The sequence below is a fragment of the Colobus angolensis genome, unplaced genomic scaffold (assembly GCF_000951035.1).
Source record: "Colobus angolensis palliatus isolate OR3802 unplaced genomic scaffold, Cang.pa_1.0 Scaffold568, whole genome shotgun sequence".
Lineage (NCBI taxonomy): Eukaryota > Metazoa > Chordata > Mammalia > Primates > Cercopithecidae > Colobus > Colobus angolensis.
Window position 1 is genome coordinate 529,007 of NW_012119243.1, and position 6,064 is coordinate 535,070.

Here is a 6,064-nt window from a genome sequence, read left to right on the forward strand (position 1 = left end):
AGGAACATCTCAAATCTGGAAAGCAAGTTTTCCAGAAATAAAGAGTTGATCATAATGAAACTCAATAACCAGCTAGATGATAAGAAGAAACACTTCTAGAAACTGAACACAGCCTTGGGTGTTTATAATTAAACACATTTATTGAGTCTTAGGCAAAATTAAGAAGTAGCAATTTATATTTTATAATATCTTGATGAAATTTTTTAACCAAAACACCTCTATTTTAATCTTCAAAGAAACTTTTTTCTTTTTTTTCCAAGATAATCATGATTAACTTACAAAAATGGGTATACGCCTTCAAAACATTTCCCTTAATAGGAAACTTAGTTTTATAAGATCTAAACACTAAAAGGTGAAAAAAAAAATCTATTTTCTTTTCATTACAAGACAAAACAGAATTCAGCATAAGTCAAGGAAACACATTCATACCTCAGGTCCTCCTCCTCCATGAACCAACATTATTATATTATTTCTATTTAGTGAAATCTGATCTAATTTAGTACCCTTTCTTCTGGTGGGATTTCAAAATCAGTGATATCTTGTAGTATTATATTGACAAAGTTATCAAATCCTAGAAGAGTATCAATAATTTCCTTATCACTCTTCATCACAATGAGAATTTTTGATTCTTAGATTTGTCTATAAGCTCTAGCAGTAGCAGCTGTAAGGAGCTGGTACTAGTGTTAGCCGCCATGCCTGTGATGGAAATGGCCTTGATCTTGATTAACATTTTTTTTTCTTTGAGACAGAGTCTCGCTCTGTTGCCCATGTTGGAGTGCAGTTGTGCCATCTTGGCTCACTGCAACAGCCGTCTCCCAGGTTCTAGCGATTCTCCTGCCTCAGCCTCCTGAGTAGTTGGGATTACAGGTGTGCACCACCATGCCCAGCTAATTTTTGTATTTTTAATAGAGACTGGGTTTGCCACGTTGGCCAGGTTAGTCTCGAACTCCTGACCTCAGGTGATTTGCCTGCCTCAGCCTCCCAAAGTGCTGGGATTACAGACGTGAGCCACCACGCCTGGCCTTGATTAACACTTTTAATTTTAAGAACAAGCAAATAATTCTACAAGCTTCTGGACAAGGAAAAAAAAAAATAGGTCACACAATAACGACAGATGGTCCTCAAACCTTTCTTCCATACCAAGTAGAAGATGGTGCCGACTAAATAGGCAGAACCCTCAACAGCTGTATCTAAAATGTACTGAACTATGAATAATCCAACATTCACGCAAGCTCCCATCCCCAGGAGATGAACAAAAAGGCATTTTAGACTTACAAAGATCAATTAATATCACCAGTGTACGCTTCTTCCAAAATTATACACAGAAAAAAATTTTACCCAGCCTATTAGTAAAGCAAAATAAACAATGATAAAGATACAGCATAAAAGAAATATCAATCAAAAATGAAACTAAATGTCAAAAAAGTTAAATATGTAATTATGAAATAAGCAAATGCTAAATAATGTTATCAATTAGGATGCTGCCTGATAGCTAAAAGTAACAAAAACTCAGCTGGCTTAAACAATAGGAAGAAAATTTTTTTTTTAGAAAAAGCCCTAAGATATGACAGTTTCAGGCTGGAGGCTGATTAAAATGGTGATTCTGATATTTAGACACACACAGAGGTGCACACACACACGCACACACACACAGATTCTCTCCATCTTTCACTCAGGTTCTTTAAGGTACATCAACATGTTTTTTCCTAATCATCCTCATGAAACTATGGTGGCTGCCGGAGTTCAATACACTGCATCCAGATATGACCATATCAGTGGAAAAGGGAGCCATTTTCTTTACATTTATTGATTTTTATTAATGAGAAGAAACTTTCCTTAGATTTCCCCTATTTCATCAGCAAGAATTATATCACATGTTTATGCCTAAACCAACAGTGATTTAGAAAGGGGATCACCATGATTGGGTAAAAATAGACCAGGAGTTCAGCCTCATCACTAATGACATTTTGGGATGGATAATTCTTTGTTGGAGGGAGCTATTCTGTACATTGTTTAAAATCCTCCTTGCTCTCTACCCACTAGATACCTATAGCACCCTCCCCAATCACAACAATCAAAAATGCCTCCAGACATTGCCAAATGTCCCCTGGTTAAGAACCGCTTGAATACACTAATCAATCTAGCCCCTAAGTCTGGCTATGGGACCCACCTTAAATATAAAACAGCACAGTAGAAAAGGAAAAGCTGAACCAACTCAGTATGTTTCAGAAAAGAGAGCTATATGAAAGAAAAATAGTCTTAAGTAAACAACCAACAATATTTTGTATGGTAATTCTATAAAAACGATATATAGCAATGGCAAAAAATATGAACTTAAAATTCTGTATTAATCAACTAAGAGGGGTCAGGTGTAGTGGCTCACACTTGTAATCTCAGCACTTTGGGAGACTGGGCAACTTAGTGAGACCCTATCTCTACAAAAAACACAAAAATTAGCTGGGTATGGGTGGCACATGCTTGTAGTCCCAGCTATTCTGGAGGCTGTGGTGGGAGGATCACTTGAGCCCAGAAGGTAGAGGCTGCAGTGGACTGTGATCATGCCATTGCACTCCAAGTTGAGAAACAGAGTGTGACCGTGACTCAATAAATAAATTAATTAATTAATTAATTAAATCAAGAGGGAAATGAATGAAGAGTTTTAGCAGGACTGAGGACTGTTAATGTATGGTTTAATCATCAAGCACAGAAAATATCAATTTGTACTTATAAGAATATACAATTTAGTTGACTTTTAAAATTCATCTTTGAAAACTAATTTTCATTGTGGATTTGTATATACAATAATTAGCCCTTAAGAATAAGATCAACTAGAGGAGCTATATTCTCTTTCAGGAGATAATCTTCTATTAGAATTTTTGAAGCTATCAAAATAAAATGATTCCCTATGGAAAGACTCATAGTTTCCCTATAAAGATACCTTATTCTATGTCTTGGTGCTTTTATGTCTGCAGCTTATGAATATATTTATTCTTTTATGTCAAAACATAACTTTTAAAATGTGGATCACATTATAACACCTTATTTGCCATCTTAAAAAGGTTCTTTATCCTCTAATCTCATGGTACGACCACATCCATATTCTCCAGCCTGCTGAATGGAGTCAAATGCCCCACACATCACTCAAGAGCCCTACCACTCTTTCCTCCTCAAATCCAGTGGGTACTCCCTCCTTTCCCTCCTTCTGTTACTCTCTGGCTCTGCTTTCTTCTTCCCATTATCTGTATCTATTCTTCATCTACTTGAGAACTATTTGGGGATCTCACTTCAGATTTACTATGGCTGCCTCCCAGCTATGCACAATTCGTTTTAATTTTATTCATGTCTTCCAAAACAGGCCCTCCCTGAATTGGGCTGAGGAAACTGGCCAGGCTAGGTCCCTGATCTCCATCATGGGAGGAAAAAATGCTATGCTTGTTTAAGATATAAGAGCATTTTTACGGGAAAAAGTACAAAGTTTATCACCACAAGCTACAGGTAAGAGCCTGATTGAAGGACTTGAATCTCTAATCCAAAAGCTACATGCACAATTCTACTTAATCTTATTTAGCTCACAGGGCAAATACCAAGGAATAAATCTCATTTACATTTATATTATAAAAATACCACAGGTTTATCAAGTGTTTAGATGTACTACCCTCCAAGTTCAGAGACTTTATGCTTAATGGAAATAAAACATTATTGTTTTGCAACAGGAAGTGTAACTAATTTTGACAGAGCAAGAACCTGTAGGTTACAGACATTGATTATGAGAGGCTTATAAAAATACTATGCATTTAAATATTTGGTATAAAATTATACTGCTCAATAAAAAATTCTGAAGCTATCTATTCCTTTAATCCAAAGAGTCTTTTTTCTCTAAACCCAATATTTTTAAAAATAACTATTTGCCTGTACAGGATTTAGAAAATAGTGATACATAAATGCTCTCTGCAAGACATTATTCTCTTTCATTTACTGAATAGTTTCCAAATACCTGTCCTAATATGGTACAATTTTCAATATTCTTACATAAAAAGAGGTTCAGAAGTATTAATAGAATGACACCATTTGTGTTAATATACAAATATAAATAGGTAGATAAAGAGATAAATAGATTATTGAGAGATGATAAACAGATAGAGACATGCTTTAACAGAGAGAAAGTATTTCTGGAAGAAGGCTCAGAAAATAATCATTATTGCCTCAAGAAGACCCATAGACTGGGAAAGAGAAATACCTACTTTCAACTGTCAGCTTTTTTAAATATATATAAATTTTCTTAGTAAGAGACTGATAAACTGAAATACAAACAGATGGACACACACACACACAAAGTGAATAGGTAATCCTAATCCTTTATTTAACTAATGACTTATGTGAACAATTAAACTTGTAAAAATATAGAACAATGCCCTCAAAAGAATCAACTCCAAGAGAAAAATAGCTCGATTTATTATTAAAAGAGTATATAGTTAGATACACTTATATTCTGTTCCTGAATAGAATGAAATAGAGAGGCCCTACAATTTTGTAGCTTGGAAATTTAATGAAACATTTAAAATAATTACAAGGCAAGATGATTTATTTTACTTGTTTCATCTTGTAAAATTTTCTGTTGAAGAAGATACTCTAAGCAGAGGCTAAAAGACAATATTTGAGATAATATTTCAATAAGATTAAAAATAGAATTAAAACTGTCCTCTGGTGAACTAGACTTTCTCAAATACCAGGTAAACCATCAGCTATAGAAAGATTATTTTCTTAATTAAAAATAGGATGTAATATGACCTACAGGAAGAGTAAATTGAAGCTGTTGACAGTTCCAAATCCATTAACCCTAAGATTGACTTTGAAGATTATTGCAGTCAATTTTATGAAAAAATAAATATGGGATCATATTGAAAAAATAAAGACAGTTAATGCCAGAAAAAATACCACCCACCTGGTATCAGATAGGTACAGTTAAGAAAATGATTAACATAAATATATACAAAGAATAATTTGTATAATTTGCCATCATGTACATGAATATACTTTAAATAATTTTACTTCTAAGAATAATCTTTCATAGAAATATTTGTGATCTATTACATGATAAAACCAATTTTAGCTAACAAATATACATTTCAAAATATTATTTTAAGATGCCGTAATTCCAATGACTTTATTGCCTCCTTTTACTTTCAAAATTGTCCTGGGTTAGAGGACACATTGCATTATCACCCTAGTGGGAGAGACCTAAAGACACTGATCCGCTCAGACATTACAGGATCTAGTTTCACTACCCTACAGGTACTCGACTTCCTCTTTTTCACTCTTATCTTATATTTATTTAAATGAATACTATGTGAGAAGTTTAACAGGGATGCAGAATATTTTGAGATTTTCCCATAATCATACTCAGTCAACAAGAAGTTGAAAGCTTTTCCCGACTTTTCACTAACAGAGAAATTTAAGGAGTATTGCCCAGTCATTTCTTTGCTTTGCAAAGGCTGGCTGGATTTAAAATTAAAATTATAGGTCAAGTTTCTTAACCTTCAGCAAGAAGGATTCCATTTGAATAGCATGTTCCAGGGAAGGTTCCCTTTGAGAACCTGTGTAAGGAAGAAAGCATAGTTAGACAAGTACACAAATCAGCAGTACAGTTAAAGAATACACAACCTAGCTACATGAGGTTTCTTTCAGGACCATGGAAAGTTTAATTAGGAAAACAGTAAAATTTTCTATATCAAATGAGAAAATCCATATACCCATCTTTATAGAACAAAATCCAACATTCCTGCTATTAAGAGAGGTAGTTTAAGAATAATGGTTACCTTCTTAACATGGTCAACTCAGCCAAATCCAGCACTACCTCTGAAGTTAAAATACTAGAAGCACATCCCCTTTAACATCAGGAGCAAGACGACCATCACCCCCATTCCTGCACAGTACATTTGTTACTATATTCAGAGCAATTAGACCCTCCCCCACAAAAAAAAGAAACAAAAAAAAAGAGTGAGAGAAGTGAGGGATGGAGGGATGGAGGGATGGAGGGAGGAAGGGAGGATGGGAGGGAGGAAGG

At 34.5% G+C, this 6,064-nt stretch overlaps 1 pseudogene; it reads right to left on the reverse strand.

Moving 5' to 3' along the window:
* Positions 1-423: 423 nt before the first annotated feature.
* Positions 424-694, reverse strand: LOC105525934 (annotated as a pseudogene).
* Positions 695-6,064: the final 5,370 nt, after the last annotated feature.